An 18,851-nucleotide genomic window follows, 5' to 3' on the forward strand; every position below is an offset into this window, starting at 1 on the left:
AGATACGAGACTGATCATTATTCTTCATGCGACCGAAGGCTCTCCGAAGTCTTTCATCTGAAAGCATCAGTAATTTACTGGTGAGTTGTATCAGCTAAAATCACATTATTTATTGTGAATTAAAATACAGAGTGGATTTAAGAAGAGGTCGACAGATTCATCGTTTTTGTCGATTAAACGGCACCGATAGTTGATTGCTGGAAATATCTGTAAAAATCCATACTGATAGTTTTTCCGGTTGAGTCCGTTGCTGAAGTGGCTGAGTGCGGTCGTTACGAGAGCGGCCTCTAGAGGTGTATCACTGATGCCACATGCTGTTTGTTTTTACACGCGAGACTGCATGCTGCACGGAGAGCGCACGCTGCCTGAAGAGTTATTATATTTATTCATTATTATAATCCTAGTAATATACCCAATATATTTATATTTACATCATTTAACACATTTTCATGATTCAGTACTGTTTTTGATTTTTGTTTTTTTATTAAAGGTAAGTGCTATTTTACATGGGAGTGTTTTGTTATGTTAAACGGTTGATTAATCATTTATCGGTAAGTACGATCCAAATTTGCTATCAGTATCTATAAAATCCACTATCAGTCGAACTTGAAGTGCTGTTGTCTGTTTTGACAATGGTGTAATAGAACAAGGGCATCTAAATGGTTCAGGTGCATATTAACGGAATTGATTAGTCCTCGTGTTATGGCACATTTATTTTTTATATATATTTTGAATCATGAATATTTAATTTAGCTTCTACTTTGCATGTCTGTATGAAGTAATACATCAACGCAAAGGTTACACTGCAAAATACAGATTCGGAGGTTTATTCTAAATACTCTCTTTTGGCTTCTCCCATTAGGGGTCGCCACATCGGGTCATCCGTATAACAAATGTTCGATTTGGCACATGTTTTTATGCTGGATGCCCTTCCTAACGCAACCCCTCCTATTTATCCAGGATTGGGACCAGAACTAAAAGTGCACTGGCTTGTGCAACCCTAATGGCTGGGTTTGGTTCCCTGACCGGGGATCAAACCCAGGCTGGGGCAGTAAGAGCGCCGAATCCTAACCACTAGACCACCAGGGAACCTCTGAGGTTTGTTCTGAATATTATATGTAATTAATATGACAAACAATAAGTATGACCATATAATAGTCTATCTTCATTCATGCATATTTATCAACCGGACAGGCTTTCTACGTTGATCTCTTGAGCTACACACTATGCCTAATATTTATGAGAATTATTTGTCACCAGTGTGTAGTTGGGGGACACTAAAATTGGAAACAGAAATAATAAGTCTTGTGTTCATCATGTTATGACACATACAGTGACAAAAAGTCCAAAAAATAATTGGAAATCATCTAAAGGTGAAAAGAATGTTGAAATATTTAAAACAATATTTTAAATATTCAGTATAGCCACATTGGCGTCAAAAGGTCAAAAAGAACCTGTGAAAATGCTTCTATTTTGCATTTGTTTTAATTTAAGGCATCATTTGTCAGTATAAAGAATTTTTTTCAGTTTTTTTTACATACATTTTGAGTTACTTAGTGTCTGGTTTGTCCTCTTTATGCATTAATAAAATCATGCACTCAAGCTCACATGGACTCCACAGGTGTGCTAAAATGATCCCTTTTAGATCAGATTCAAAAGTTTCTTCTGGTCATGTGTCAACAGAAGAGATTAGACATGGTGGTTAACATGGTCAATTAAATGAGGTCAGGATTGCCTGCCTAATCTATTCAATTCAGTCTGTTTAAACATTCCGATAGATTAGCTGTAAAATAGACCATAAATTTTACACACCCTCGTGAAGTCCATACCAACTCGAAAGCACATTGTCATTAAAGCAAGTACAAAATACTAGGAAATGTAAATATTTAGAAAATTCCAGTGTTGGTATCAATGGTATAATAAAAACGTAAATTTAACTATAAATTAATGGCATTTTCAGTTCTGCTCCAAGACCTTTGGACCACAATGTATCTAAAGCATTTCATTCAGTCACTGTGTGTGGACATTACTTCTATCTAACTAAAGTTTGAGACACCTCTGTCTACAGAACCATGAACATACACTATTGCTGGATTTGCTAAATTGGCTTTTGACTCATCACACTCTTTGCAGGCAGACAGCATAGGCAAGATTAAAAATATATTCACACTATTTCAGTGACAGTATTTATATTTTATTAAAGTTCCAGGAAAATCCAATTTGGATCAAAGTGCGATTTATCACCCTTTCGGGCTGTTTGTCGGAATTCAGTCAGCCAGTGGCTTTTCCCAGGCTGCCATACAAATAGTCACAAATAGGATCTGCAGTGTACTGATTAATATTGTACCAGTTTCTTCTTTTTTTGGAGCCTGTTTGTTCAGGCCCACTAGTCATGCAGAGGCTGGGGAATTTGTGCTCATTCGCCACAAGGGCGTTAGGAAAGTCAGGTACTGATGGGGGGCCTGGGGTGCACTCAGTGTTCCAGTGTTCCAATTCATCCCAAAACTGTCGAGTACAGTTGAAGTCAGATCTCCTTGGTAGGCGACTTGGGATCTTCCACTCCAAACCATAAAGCATATTTTCATGGAGCTGTCGTTGTGCACAGCAGCATTGTCTCAACAGGTTTGGGTCTCCGAGCTCAAGCTAAAGGAAAATGTAATGCTATCATATCCAAAAACATCCTTTACAACTGTGTGCCTCTAAATAATGTTACATATATATAGAGATAATCTCACGGTTTGGAACTCGCGGCTTGGAAAATGTGCGGGTTTCCATTCGGAACCTAACTAACAGCAAGTTTTAAGATTATCTTAAAATTCACGGGAATCCGCGGGGTGACCGAATGTTCAGGAACGTTAGGAATAACGTTTTAAACTGTTTTTCAATAACAAATTTTATAAATTATTTTAAAACACTATTGTATTATTCATTTTAAGTAATAAATAAAGCATTAATGTCCATTAACTTCACATTTTCTGTTGAGTACACATCAAAAAGGAACCAACTTACTTGCATAATGTCTAGATCAAGGGTCACCAACGTGGTGCCCGTGGGCACCAGGTAGCCCGCAAGGACCACATGAGTAGCCCGCACGCCTTTTTTTAAAATAGCTGTTTCCTACTTTGTTAAATCATTGTTGATAATTATTATGAGAAATTATTAACATGATCAGTGTCTTCACATAGATGAATATCATTAATTATTAATAATAACATATAATAAAAGGTAAATTGAGCAAATGTGTTATTTTAGATCAAACTGAAAACTGTGTGTATCAAACTGTAGCCCTTCACATTAATCGGTACCCAAGAAGTAGCTCTCAGTTTCAAAAAGGTTGGTGACCCCTGGTCTAGATAAATTCACTAAGGTACCATAGGGGCTGCGGGGGGGTGCGTCCAAAATGCGCGGATTTGTGAAACGGGTGGGGGGGGTCTTAGCACGTCGAAGGCTCCCCCTGCCTAGTTTGCCAACGCTTAGAAATGTTACTGGTTGTCTACGTTACACAAGTAGCCAATACAAGGAGCCTTTTAAATGTCCTGCTAGTTAAAAGTGCTTCAAGTCCCACAGTCAGGCTTTGGTCAAATTCTTGAATACTTACAGACATAAGTGTAATCACTTCAGCTTGTAATCAGATCCTAGCCCTCAAAATATTCAGCCAGGCTGTGATTATCTAAACAGAGAAACATGCTTATATGCTCTGCATTTATAATAGCGCATTTTTTAAATCTGGCCTTAAAAATACAGGAAATGTAACTAACTGTATACGACTGTCTGGATTAATCAGGGATCACTTTCCTGCCAACGGCGAACACTTTAAATGCCTCCGCTGACTGGATTGAGGTTAGTGATGCTGATGGTCAATGTAGAAACCCATTATTTTATATACAGTATTTATGTGTGAAATTACGTTCATATATGACATTTTTCCCAATGATCATGTTTCCCTGGTTAGATGATCACAGCACTGCTGAACACAGACACACTTCAGTGATTAGACTTATGTCTAACCGTTGACAATAATTTGTTCAAAGCCTGACATTCACCATGTGACTAACACATATTTAGCTAGCAGGAGATCCCTAAGCAGGCTGCTTATATTTACTACTGCTGAGATAAAATGACTACTTATCGAACGTGACGTTTTCAAGGAACGTTTGCGCAAATATACCTTTTAGTATATTAGACTTCTTGAATTCGAGGTGTCAAATGCTTAGTTTTAAGCATATTTTCCAGAATTAAGTCTCGGCTGATACGTTTTACCCTGACCTTGCTTAAAGCAAATTGTGTGTGAGTGTGTGTGTGTGTGTGTGTGTGTGTGTGTGTGTGTGTGTGTGTGTGTGTGTGTGTGTGTGTGTGTGTGTGAATGAGACTTCTCTCATTTAAACAGCAATGGTTCAGCCTACAAAAAAAAAAAAAAAAGCCTGCAATCTTCCTTCCCATCTGCAGTTAATATTTAAGAGAGTATTTTTACGCTAGAACGCGAGTTATTAGAGGGGAAAAAGCTGTTAGGGGGAATAGAGATGGTGTGAGTTTAAATCCACCTCACCGGAGCCCTGCTTTTTTCCGCCGATGTTTTATTGGTTTGTTATAGCAGAGGCCTGTGATAAATAAAGGCACATGACACAAATCCTTGCACGTGTCCTGAATCCTTTCAAGGATTTGATTTAATCGATTACTATTTATCAGCTAACGTTAAACAGAACAGGGTCTGTCAATATTTTGTAAACTATTACAGCTAAAATTTCTTTTGCTGAATATTTCGCATTTTTAGGAAGAAAAAAATATGATTTCGGTGGTTTCTCAGTCAAATTCAAGGCAAAGTTTAGACATTATTTTACAACATTTACAGATACTTCTGTGGTAACTTTGAAAATCAGACTGGGCTGGATCCCAAACGGCACCCTGCTGCATACATATTTCAAGGTTTCCAGACCATTACCATATTTATCCAAACTGCCCCAGAACCATCCTGAAACTTGTGTCCCAAATATTACATTTATATATAGATTTATTATTTATATATTTAGTTTTATTTTATTTTGTTAGGTTGTATTTCAGCTTGTTTTATAATCTATAACAGCATCGACTGTACATGAATTTTGTACATGGATTCTGTACTATATATTGTGAACAATGCTCTTCAGTAAACAGACACACACACACACACACACACACACACACACACACACACACACACACACACACACACCTAAAGACACACATGGTACACATTCAAATATCCCTGTTCAACATCACTTCCAGGCTGAAAGAATCTTCCCTGGGGTAAATAATGGGTTTACACACATTCACGTTCACTTTGCCTTCCAATTCCTAAGAGAAAATCAAGGAGTACAAAGGAGACAAATTGTTGTTGTGGACAGATTCGGGAAATTGCTTTTTTAAAAATCATTAGCTGTTAAATATACCATTAAGGGACATAACATGCCTATTAGGAACATAACACACACGTTGACACGACTGAAAGAGTTCTACATTGACCAGGAAGTGAACCTAAAAGATGGTAAGGGAATAAAATGTTCCTAATGATTAAGGAGAATTTTAAATACTGCATGGACAAGACAAGCCTCTGGACATAAGTCTGGTGAGAACGATTGCTGGAAGACATCTGCTGTAATTATTATTGATGTTCATGGGCATTCTGTGACGCCTGTATAAATCAGGGTGATGAAAAATGTGTCAGCATATGCACAAGAGGTGCAACAATCGTTTAATGGATCAAAAAAAAGAATCAATAATCTGATCTATCAGTGCTGTGTGTTGTAGTGAACACTGATGTATTTGGACTTCATTGATTTTAACAGCAGTAATTTTGTCTTAAAGCCTCAGAGGATGCCACGGCTTAGCGTAAAAGATGGACATACATTCGAAAGATGTGTAACTTTAAAAGAACAACAGTGTGAAATAAAATAGTCTTTGTCAGGATAGCTAATAAGAAGACATGTCATCGACGCCATTTTTCTGCAAGCATGAAAGCCCTTGTCGCCCACCTTGTCCAATTTTTTGCAAAAATATCTGGCAACGTTCTGACATTTCTTATTTTCGTTATTGTAAAGCTATTAGGCCCTAATGTGGCATTAATACGAAGATGTTTTGTGAGCTCAAGAAAGTGCATCAGCAAAACCGAAGCTGTACGTCAATGTTCAACGTGAGCTAATGGGTTCAGGACGAGTTGCAATCATAACAGATGGCTGGACATGGTGCACAACCTAAGCGTATGTAACCATTACCTGCCATTATATAGATGCTGGCTGGCAACTAAAGAATTATGTTCTTCAGACATGCATTCCGAAACACTTGGGAGAACATCTTAGGATAATTTCGAGAGAGGTGTGTCTGGCTAATGCTAGCAACAAGGCCATATTCGGGGTTTCAAGTATTGAATGTGACTTTTCGAGAAACAAACAAAAAATACAACCAGAAAGAAGAAATTAAACTTTTTTTCACTTCACTAAAAAAAAAAAAAATTATACTCAGAGATTTTCAAGTTTCCTTTTTACTAGTGGTTTATGAATGCTGACATTCTAGCACAAATTTCTTGTGGATGTTTCTGGAGCATTTTGGCTGCAGTTCTCTGTAGAGTTAGTGTTTGTACTTTGTAAATTTAACTAATATCTTATCTCGTAATTAATTAACTGCATCCAGAACTTCCGGGAGCTGTTTATTAAACGGTTTATTTGTTAAGCAATGAGTCAAATGAGACCTGAACCTCAACTATTAATTGCGACCTAATATACTAAATAAATACGTAAGGAAGTAAATTCCACTACGGAGTACAAACTAAACAAATGAGTGTGTCCTGAACGCCAGTAGTGTACATACAGTAGTGTATTTTACTGCATCTGTGAATTAATGTAAATGTCTCGAATATGAATAATAAGCAGTAATAGAAGACTTTAGGTCACACCTTTGCTAGTGACTCAATGACGTACTTAAACCCATCAGAAATGTCGTTTCTTTGACCTTTTAAGGGTAATCCTTATTTTGCTATTTTCTGCCAGTACTTTCTGGCTTTCAGCTTGGTTTCTAAGGGAGATAAGAGGAAAGAGCTCATCGTGACATGACTGAAGAAAGAACGAGAAACCTTTTTTTCAACCCCACAGGACATAACAGACTCTTTACAACATGCCAATTTGGATGATATACATATTTCACGTGCCGTTATTTCTATAAGTCCTTTATTACTGGGTAATATACAGCAGATTTCTTTTTTCCAGAAGCAGGGACATGCAATAAGTAAAAATCACTGCCATAAAGGATTCAGTCAGGACTAAAACTCCCAGGTTTTATAATGAACCTGTACCCCACCTCTACATATAACACTAATCCAAACAAGAGCTTTTAAATGGAGACGTTTAGTTGGGTTTTTTTGGTCCAAATTAAGGGGTATATTACACTTTCATAAAAACAAGTCATTTGGAAATGTTGCAACAAAGAAGCTCCCGTGGATAGCATCTCGCAAAATGGACTGTAGTGTCTGGATGAAGCCTACAATAGGCATTGTGTGAAAGCAACACAACAAACATGGACAGCATACACGGAATAAATTCTAATACTCTGGTTTCTCTCAAGGTTTTTTCCTTGTACCATCTCAGAGATTTTTTCTTGCCACAGTCACCATTGGTGCACTCATTAGTAATTAATTAAAACTATAGGAAACACACTTAGATGCTAAACTCATACATTCTTGTATATAACTTTATAACCTCTGCAAAGCTACTTTGAGATAATGTCCGTTGTTACGAGCACAAATAAAAAGGAATTTTAATTTTAAATGATTTGAAAGTACACGTACTTCCCGATTTGCGATGGAGATGCGTACCGATCCCCATTGTAATTAGGAAATCTAAGTCGAGACATGGCTTAAGCCCACCCAGGTGTCTTCTAGAATGTGATCGGTATGGGGTAGTGTACTGAAATGTAAAAATTCAACCATTTACAGTACAGAATTTAGCCAAATCAAAGCAATTTACAGAACCGTACTTTAGATACTATACAGTATGTATGTGTATGTATGTGTATGTGGCAGCAGGTGCGTGGACAAGCCCCAGTTCGCGAGTGGAGAACGAAGCGTATTTTTGTACTATTTATCGCTATCATCATCGTAAGATCGAAAAATTGTGCTACTTCATTGTTTTGTAGCTTGATGATTCCGGGACTGAATGATGTGAAGACTGAGCGTAAAGATTGATTATGATTTCTGTTAAGTGCCAGGTTGTAACCAAAAACCTATTCACCTCTTCTGGGAGGTTTAACCTCAGCAAGAAACTGAGCTTTCAAGAATATAAAAGTGCCAGGATCGTAAACAACAACAGTGTATTTATAAAAAAACTTCAACAATAAATTATTTGGAGGCCGTGTTAAATTTGTCTTCAGTTTCAGAGTGCTTTTCTTTGTCACAATGTCTGTTCAATACTTTTGCTGTGAATGCCATTCCATATTTATTTATCAACACAGAACACTCTGAAATGTCTTTTGATGAGTGCGATACGTCGTTAAAAAAAAAACCCTGCATTATTAAAATCTCAGACAGCATGGATTTTCAAAACTCAAACCGTGATCACCTGCTGGAACAGCTCCTTCGAGATGTTTTTGGAGCAACAAGCTGCAGTGTGCATTTCCTGTAGAGTTGCAAAAAAACGAAAAAGAAAACGCACATCGCATGACGTGCAAACGCTCAATCGAAAGGACACCGTTACAGCCGAAGAAATGGTTAAACTGATGGGAGTGGTGAAAACTGCCTCCGTTATCATGTGTGAGGGAGAGAAGCTCGCTGTGTCACTTACTGCACCACTTCAAGCTAAATTGTTGGAGCATTTTGATTAAAGAGATGAAGCTAACTATGTCAAGGGAGCTTGAAAAGTGCAGTGTGGATGTGCAGGATGTGGAAGTCCCTCGTTGAGTATCTGCCTTATATGCCTTAAATCCGAGATTCAAAATGCTGCCTTTTTTTTTTTTTGTATAACTGAGAAGAAGTGAAACACAACTTTCCAGTGTCTCACAAATGAGGCTGCACTTTGTTGCACCTGAAAGGAAGTTCATTTATATGGCTTTGTAAATGCATCCAAGCACTATTTATGAATAATGCATTTATTTCTGCCTTTCCATTTGCTATAATGTATATTGTCGTGGTGCTCATCTATAAAATAACTCTAAGGCACAGAGTAAGATTATACATCCTTAGTCATCAGGTGACCAACCTTCTAATGATCTCATATCAATGTCCCTGGCTGAACCCACTGGAGATGGTGTGCATATTGTCATTTTTACTTAACTCAGGCTACATCCAAGTAAATCTGGATTGATGAAAAAACTAATTGTTTTCTCCTGTCCTCCGTTCACACTAACATTTTTATGTATTTTTTCCAAAATATAATAGTTTCAAATACAAATTTTAGATCCAGGTTCATGTGAACATAGGCTCTAAAATGGAACTTTTAAATATCCTGTGCACGATATTATGTCCGCTGACACACCGTATTCGGACTATAAGCCGCTACCTTTTTCCCACGTTTTGAACCCCGCGGCTTAAACAACGAAGTGGCTTATTTATACATTAGACCAATGAAATTTCCGAACGGAAAAGAAAAAACGCACCTCACCTGTGTTCTGAGCTGCACGGCATCGGGAAAAAAAAAAGTTTTTTTACGCACGACGATGCCAAATAATAAACTCCCGAGAAATAGTTGTGAAAGGAAGGAAGAAGACAGTGAACAATGATTTTCTTGGTCGGCTACTGTTTAGAAACAAGCCGCTGTAACGCGTTGAGTCTGGGTGAAGGGAGAGCTCGCTAACTTCAGTTACAACAGAAATCATATAAGCACAGACAGGTTTCCAAAATTCGTGCTTTTTTATTATTCTTGGCAACAGCGTTACAGGTTAGTTAAAGAAACTTAGAAATGAGCATCAGAAAATAATAAGGACATATTCCTCGGTCTTGCACACATGCAGTAATACCAGAAAAAATGCGGCGGCAGGCTATTCCCAAAATGCCGCTCTGCTCTTAAAGGAGCCACAACTTATTTTACCCGTTACACCGTGTACCAGACACTGTCTTTCGTTAAAGCCTGTGTAAAGTTAATTAGTTTCAGTGTAGCAACTTGTGGCTTATAGACAGGTGTGGCTTATTTATGTTTAAAATAAAAATTTTTGTAAAATTCAGTGGGTGCTGCTTATATATTGGTGCACTTTATAGTCCGGAAATTACGGTAATCCAAAAAAAAACCTTGTTTTTCACAGACTGGCCTTTAAGGTGTGGTGGAAAAATACAACAAAATAAAATGAAACGATCGGCATAAAAACTGGTATTTTCTAAATATAATAATAAATGTGAATCCACCGTGTTGTTGTTTGTTCATTTTGCTAGCTTGGGGGTTTCATATTAGCGGTAATGTATTATGTGTTAGAGGCCCAAGCAGCCCCTTTAAGAAGGTAGTGGATGGAGGTAAGACATGTGACCGAGACATCATGACATGCATCAAGAGTGAGTCATAGACATATGTGGCGGAGAGAATCCGGTCATTTTTCAAAATAAAACATCGTTCAGAATCAGATAATAAATGAAGCGGAAATAATGTAAGTTATGTATTCTTTCTGTGTGGCCCGAGACCAATTGACCCACGGACCAGTGCCGGTTCACAGCCAGGCGGTTGGGGACCACTGGTGTAAAGTATTTGAGTAGATGTTCTTCGTTACTTAAATAACTCAAACATATAAGCAGCTTTTACTCTCTACTCGACTGCATTTATTATTCAATATATGTACTTTTTACTCCACTGTAGTTTCATTGACTGATCATTACCAATTAAATTTTGCACGGCAGCTTTACCTACGGTGGCTTATTTATTCTGCTAAAGAGGCGATATCACCATCACCGTTTTATATCCATTGAATACTAATGGTTCTTCTGATTTGTGACATGATACCGTAAGTTTAATGAAGATACCTTTTTAAAAGAATGCTTTACTACTTTGTCCTTTTTTTAAGGAAGACAATTGATCTTTGTATCATTATGGCATGCTGAAGAGACGGTTGATGGTTAATGCAGTTTTGAGGTGTGCAGTTTAATTTGTATTTTAGGGAATAAAACCTCACAAATCAATTGTTTTGGTTTTCCACTAACGTGTCTTGGTGTTAAGGACTGCTTAAAATCAAATACTCAAGTCATATTGGAAATGGTGATTTTTAACTTGCAATGGAGTAAGTTTTACAGGAAGTTATCTATACTTTTACGCAAGTATGATTTTTAGGTCATTTTTACACCTCCGCATAAAGGCAAAGCCAACTGAAGTTCTCTGTGGTGACACTTTCTGCACCCTGGACCCTAGCCGGTCTGTCAAAATTTCTAGCTAACAATGCTGAAGTTCTTAAGTATACCTTAAAGGTGAGGATTTCGACATAAATTTGAATAGATCTGAACATTTAGTTTTTTTCCCTTTTGAAATGCACTCTACTACTACTTTCTTTCGGCTTCTCCCATTAGGGGTCGCCACAGCGGATCCTCCGCATGTTTTATTTTGCACATGTTTTTACGCTGGATGCCCTTTCTAACGCAACCCTCCCCATTTATCCGGGCTTGGGACCAGCACTGAGAGTGGCTGGGGTCGGTTCCCTGACCGGGGATCGAACACGGGCGGCAGCGGGTTCGCAGATATCTCCTATCTGGCACATTGTGGCACCCAGATTAAACGGAAAATGGGAATCAAGCATTTATTATGGCAGAGGACACAATTTTGTGCACCCCAAAACCTTGTTCGATGAAACTACATCCACATAGATCCGGATATGCAAACTGAAAACTGTTTTAATTTTAAATGCTCTCCGTCTATAATGGTGTTCTGAAGAAGTTTTAAAAAATTGCTTCACTGGTGTTCAGCTACCTGCAAACTAAGGCATATCTTCTTAAGGGAAGATACTATGGAAATGGAACTTGAATATATTTTAGAGTAGTCAATGTGTACAAGCTGCCCACTGACTACTCTAAAATATATCCAAGTTCCATGTCTATAGTATTTTCCTTTGGTAAGATATACTATAATGGTTGCTGAAATATATATATATATATATATATATATATATATATATATATATATATATATATATATATATATATATATATATATATATATATATTCGATAGCCCTGTACTCTGCACAATGACAATCAAGTTGAATCAAATGATGCATTGAGGCAACCACTTAAAATAGACAGTTGAATAGGTCACATGATTATGCCACATGACTCAAAAATATATCATCGTTTTAAAACAGCTCCAGTTCCTCGGTCCACAATAGAATGTAAAAAACGGCGTTTTGAAACGTATCCACGTGGGAGAGCATATAAAAAAAAGCTCAATTTTCGCTGCACCAAATTGCCGTCTCACTGTGGACCGAAGAGCAAATCCTCAGAAATATAGTGTGTTCACAAGCGTATTAGTCTTTATATGTATTCTATGTCCACGCTTCATTTATTGTGAACATAGAATTTGAATGACGGATGACAGAGTTACCTCTACTGGTGGACCATGCCAAAGTATACCTACGCATATCTCTGAGCATGTGCTCAGCACTGGAGGTGACAATGTCCATTCAGAACGTAGTGTCCTGTCTTGTGAACATGTTAGTCAGTTTTCCTTCATTTAAAACTGTTTTATGGAATTCTATGGAGTATATGTAGCATTGTTTACTTTTTGCATATTCTGAATAACTGAAGTGTCACATGCTTTTGTGGATTTTACTATAGCGAGGTATTGATGCAAGTTAAGAGCTATACCTAATGAATTGCACTTAAGTTAATACAATATAAGTTTGAAAGTCGAAGATTCATCGCAGGTCTTTATTAACACTGAAATATGTTGCATTTCATAGTGAAAAAATATACGCGATATAGACAAAGGTACTGGGATGCCAGATCTTTCCAGTCATATGTGGTTCCTTATAAGTTTATCACTAATAAGCGAGCCACTGGTGACTGTGGCAAAGAAAACCTCCTCCATCAGATAGCATGAGGACAAAACCTTGAGAGGAACCAGGCTCAAAAGGGAACCCATCCTCACCATCTGAGTGGCACCCAATGTCTATTCATTACAGTTCCATCATTGTTAAGGTTTACTGTTCCGTGATGGGTGCTTAAATAGAGAACTGTTCATGCAAGCTGTGCTCCTGAGGCATTGTAGCAGACTGTTTAGATTAATTACAGACCAAATCAATCCTCAAAGTTCTGGGGTTGCTCAGTAACTTCATGGGTTTTTTAAGCTGTTCATGTGGAACCATTCTCAGCTGCACAATGTGCTCTTGAATTGAAGAGAACTTTATCCAGCAGTAGGACATTAGGAAAAATCTCAAGAATCACTCTCCAAAATCTAGTGGAACATCTTCTCAAAAGAGTGGAGGGTAATATCAGTAAATGGAGACTAAATGTGGAATGGGTGGTTCGAAAAGCACTTATCTTATGGTCAGGTGTTTAACCTTAATCCATATAATGTATTTTGCTGCATCTGTAAATGAATGTAAATATGACTGATTGTGTGAAACATATGCATTGTTCGAAGTAAGTATTGATCGCTGGCTTAAAGTATTTATATTAGATTATATCATTTGAGTAGTACTGTGTAGCAGCAATTTAGGAGCAAAGGGCCCACCTTTGCTTGTGACTCAATGACTTACTTAAGCCCATCTGACATGTCGTTTCTTTGACCTTTTAAATTCAATCTATATTTCACTATTTTCTGACAGTGCTTTCTGGCTTTCGGCTCGGTTTCTAAGGGAGATGAAAGGAAAGAGCGTTTTGTGGTATGACTAAAGAAAAAGGACATAACAGACTCTTTACATGTCATTTTTCACATGCAGTTATTTCTATAAGTCCTTGAATACTAAGAAATATACAGAAAATTTCTTTTTACAGAAGCAGGTATATGCAGTAAGTAAAAATCACTGTCACAAGAAATGTCAGGACTAAAACCTCCAGAGATGATAATTACCCTGTACCCCACCTCTGCATTTAACACTAATCCAACTAGAGCTTTTGAATGGAAAAGTTTAGTTGAGTTTTGTCGAAATTTAAAAGCAAGTTGTTTGGAAGTCTTGCAACAGAGAAGCTCTTCCTGAGAGCATCTTGCAAAATGTAGTGCGTGAACAAACATGGACGCCACACAAGGAATTGCGGTTGATACTCAATATAACATTTAATGCTAGTTCATTGTTTTTTTGGCTGGTGATGATTCAGCGGCTGAATGATATGAGGACTGGTCATGAAGATTGATCATGATTTCTGCTAAGCACCAGGTTATGACCAAAAGCCTGATCAACTCTTCTGGGAGGTTCAGGTTTGGCTATCGAGCTTTCAAGTCCTATTTATGGATAAATCTATACTCTTTTTTTTTTCCAACAAATCAGTGTTTTGCTCTGACTGAAAGGTTTGAACCAAAATGCTCAGTGCATAAACAACAAGAACATCATAAAGGCGAGTATAGTGTTATGCATGAAGAAGTTCTACAAATCTTTCCAACCTTGAATACATTACAGAAGAGCTGTTATTTTCTCCAGGGCTAGCTTCTCAAAATATTAATTAATTATAAGACTGCTTATCATTCTGAAACCAATGTAGAAAATAAATGGAAAAAAGGAGTCTGTATGTCTGAGTGGAAAATATCTTCATTAATTCAGCAATGCATTGTATAGGTAGGACTAACTCAGGACGAGTATTGCTCAGAGCATCACAATTAAACAGACATTAAGCATAAGTACATAGTTATATAGGGGTTTTTTTTTTTCATCCTGAAGCATACAACACAATTATAGGGACTCACAAACACACTACTTCAAAAGTCCTTCAAACATTGCATGCATCCAAACAGTAATATATTCAATAGAACTACAGCAATAAATACAATAATTCATGACTGGTCGAACTTGAAATTAGATTTCGTCAGGGTATTAATTCAAACTCATGATGCCTGGAATAAGATACTCAAATAGAAATGAATGAATATACCATATAGTGCTAGGAGTTTGTAGAAAAACCTAATCGGAGCATTTCTTAAATTTTTGGTAAGTCTACAGAAACAGATGACGGAGTAGTGCTTCCAAACGTATCTGAAAGCAGGCGACACACTGAGCACTTTAGTTTTCACAAAGATTCAGTGTATTACAGTTCCTGCACCGTGCCTAACAACGCAACGTGATGGATGATGTTTGCTCTTTAGAACATGCACGAGTGGAATAAAAGTTACTGACAATTTAAGTCTGGATACAAACTTGTATGCAGGATGGAAACAACTACAGAATTATACATCTTAACCACAAATGAGTGGTGCAATTAACAAAACTCATCACAGATGACTTGCTAATCTGTTATAATCTAATGCCCCTGTGCACAAAGCTAACTCCCTGAAGATATGGTTCATGACCTCTTCCCTAATGAACACCTTTGGGATGAATTGGAACGCTGACTGCACCCAAGGCCTCCTCACCTCACCTACATTAGTGACTTTGCTAACAACCTTGTGGCTGAATGAGCACAAATCTCCACGAGCTCCAAAAAAACACTCCAAAATCTAGTGGAACATCTTCCAAGAGCGTGGAGTTTATCAGAGATACTAAACAGTACCAAAGCATGAAAATGTATGAAATAAAATAAATACGAATATATCAATCACATAAATAAATAGTGAGGAAAATAAGACATGCATTCAAACTGAGTAGTAACACTCCAAATAAAATAAAATAAAAACAGTTAGATCCAAAATGTATAAAAAAAGACACTTTAAATAAGCAGCACACTGCATCAGTGATTCACCTCTAGAGGGGACTCTCATTCTGTATAACGCAACCCGGAAAAACTATCTATATGATTTTTCGCTGATAGTTCCAGCAATCAATTATTGGTGCAGATTTTTTCTGCAAAACTGATGAAACGGTCGACCTCTAGAGGTTATTATAACAATTAATAATAATAATAATAATAATAATAATAATAATATTAATAATAATAATAATACACTTGGAAAAAGCACATATGCATCAGACTGCATTCCCTTTATTTCAAAGTGTCTACTGAAAATCTTCCATTGTCAGGTAGCATGTTCTTAGTGCAGGAGGGCATGACTTTTACTCTTCTGTGTCGTCTGCTTTCGATACATCTGGAAGCACTACTTTCCAGATGTACCGAAAGCAGACGACACAGAAGAGTAAAAGTCATGCTTCAATTAGGTTTTTCTACAAACTCCTAGCACTATATGAAGGAATCGTTCATTTTGATTTGAGCAGCATATTCCAGGCATCATGGGTTTGAATTAATAGCCTGACGAAATCTCATTTCAAGTTTGACTAGTCATGAATACTTGAATTTATTGCAGTAGTTCCATGAATGAGCAAAACCCCCCACACCTACACTACAAAGTCTAGTGGAACATCTTCCCAGAAGAGTAAAAGTTATAATTAATAGTAAATAAACACTAAATGTGGGGAAAAGGTATGGGCATTTTAAGGTCAGGTGTATATAAAAGTGTATCTAATATTCTAGGGAAAACTATTCCATTTTATTCAAAGTGTCTACTGAAAATCTTCTTTTTGTCAGGTAGCACATTGAGATCTTCACTTGACCATGATTATTCAGTGACTATAACAAATTTCTCATCATTTATCTGTATCCTGACCTTTATTGACCTGTACATTCTTTGTATAGTTTGCACTAATTTCACAGTCATCTATTTGTACTTTACGTAGTCCTGTGTACTGTTCTATCATATTGCGTGTTACGCCTCGGTACTGAGGAGAGGAAGGACATGCAGTTCCAGTGAACACAGGTGGAATGGCAATAAAAGCCACTTGACTTAATGCCACCTGGTGACTTCGACTGGCAGAGCCGGAAAAGCTTGAGTCACCTCTCGGAGATCCACGAGAGAAAAACGCCAGTGAGAAGGACCGAAAATAAAGACGGCCAGCCCACGCAAAGAGGAAAAATAGAGCAGCCGGAAGGGAACTTCTCTGCAACCAGTGCACCCCCTGGTCTTACCTGCATCGTCTTCTAACTTATTCATGCGTCCTAGATTGCAATTTTACACAGATTAGAATTACGAACCAGAACCTGGTACCATTTCACCACATGAGACATAATGTTAGAAAAAAAAAAAATAATAATAAATGCAATCTAAAAGATAAAAATGGTGAAAAATTTAATGGTGCAAGTGTTGAGAAATAAAGGCTTGTTGACACACAGCACCTGGGCATTTTAGCATCTCATGCATGTTTCATTTGGAGGTTTGAGCAGAAAAGCACCTCAGAGTCTGGAAGCACACACCAGGGCCCCCCTGTCTGTGGGCGACATTTCTTTCCTACACAGCTACGTGCAGCCTTGCAATCTTATTGAAACAAAGCCTAGGAAAGGAAATGTCTTTTTTATTTTTCGTTTTAATTCCTGAAACACACACACACACACACACACACACACACACACAAGAAAAGCCATGTTGTGATAGAAACGCTCGGCGCGCGCGCACGTTGCATTCGCCCCCGAATGCAATGCAAAGCCAAAGAGTAGCGCGAGCACGGGTTAATCCCTTGATTTTCACCACTTTTTTTTTTTATTTTTCAATATCAATGACAATTTGTCAATCTGTAGCAACAAACCCTGTGTGTTTGCAATCCTGTTGGAGACCCAAATGCTTTGCATGACACTCACGGGACGCCGAAATCGACGAATAATGTGAAGAAAAAAGAACCCCTAGCGTTATCTGGATGTCTGATGCATGCATCTGATTTATCAAATGCACCCTTGCGCATTGCTGATCATTACTCAGCATTATAGAGCATGGTTAAAAAAATAAACACAAATATTTGCATCTCAATGCAAAGCGGTTTTAAAGCTTATTTACAAATAACCTCGACTACTACACAACATTCCGCATCGTGCATGCATCAGATCGGAGTGTGTTAAGATGCACCGTTCGAGATGCACAAGGATGTGTTTTATTGTGTGTGTGTGTTTTTTTTTTTTTATTATTCTTATCCCATTGTAACCTCTGCTTTACACCTGCGGGTTCCTGCCCAGATACACGCTGAAGTGAGCAATTAACCTTCTCTCCAACATTATGATGCCAGTCGTATTCGTATAACTTTGTCCCAGTTTAAATCATCAAATAAAATAAAATAAAAACTTCAATAAATAAATAATAATGCATTAAGTCTTGGGGGGGAAAGAATGATCCGAATTGAGCCTCACCTTGCAGACATGATATGAGTTCCTGTCCCGGTCTCGCGTGCATCGAGCACAAGAGAAAAGGTATCCATGTTCCAGAAGAAGAACTGGGAGATATGAGCTCCATTTGAGCGTGCACGTCCTCGAAGCTTTAGTTGCTGTTGCATGCACGCGACCGCGACGTTTTTTTTTTTTCTCCCCTTGGCCGGTCTCTATGGGCGTGTAAGGGCGCAGGCTCGCGCGAGCTGGCTTTCTCACAGCTCCTCTAACGGCGCGTGCTCTACAGGCACAAAGAGGTAGGCAGGGTTTGTCTTTGTAAGGATGAGAAAACAATATATTTCTATACATTTTATAAATATATATATATACATACGTGTGAAAGAAAATAGATGGAGCGTAGTGCAAACAAATTCCCCACCAATGCATCAATTTACACAAAATACAATAATGACTTTCATTTCAAAAGAACAGACTGGATACAATTTGCCCTTTATGTTGCATGAGTGTATCATTGAAAAAAAAACAACAAAGAAATATATATTTTTTACATATTTTTTTTGTTTCACATCAAGAAGATGATGGTAGGAGAAAGTCTTCTTTCCACTCCTGTGATTCCTGTTTTTTCTCATCTTCACTTC

At 37.7% G+C, this 18,851-nt stretch overlaps 1 protein-coding gene across 1 annotated transcript in view; it reads right to left on the bottom strand.

Annotated features, from left to right (window-relative positions):
- LOC310730092 (leucine-rich repeat and fibronectin type III domain-containing protein 1-like protein) overlaps positions 1 to 18,530 on the bottom strand; it is a 106,279-nt gene extending 87,749 nt beyond the window's left edge. Inside the window, exon 1 of the mRNA XM_083548868.1 lies at positions 18,238 to 18,530. The gene's annotated coding sequence lies outside the window, so the exon portion shown is untranslated. The remainder of the gene's footprint in view (positions 1 to 18,237) is intronic.
- Between the last annotated feature and the right edge of the window lie 321 nt (positions 18,531 to 18,851).

The sequence above is a fragment of the Silurus aristotelis genome (assembly GCF_946808225.1).
Source record: "Silurus aristotelis genome assembly, chromosome: 8".
Taxonomy (NCBI): domain Eukaryota; kingdom Metazoa; phylum Chordata; class Actinopteri; order Siluriformes; family Siluridae; genus Silurus; species Silurus aristotelis.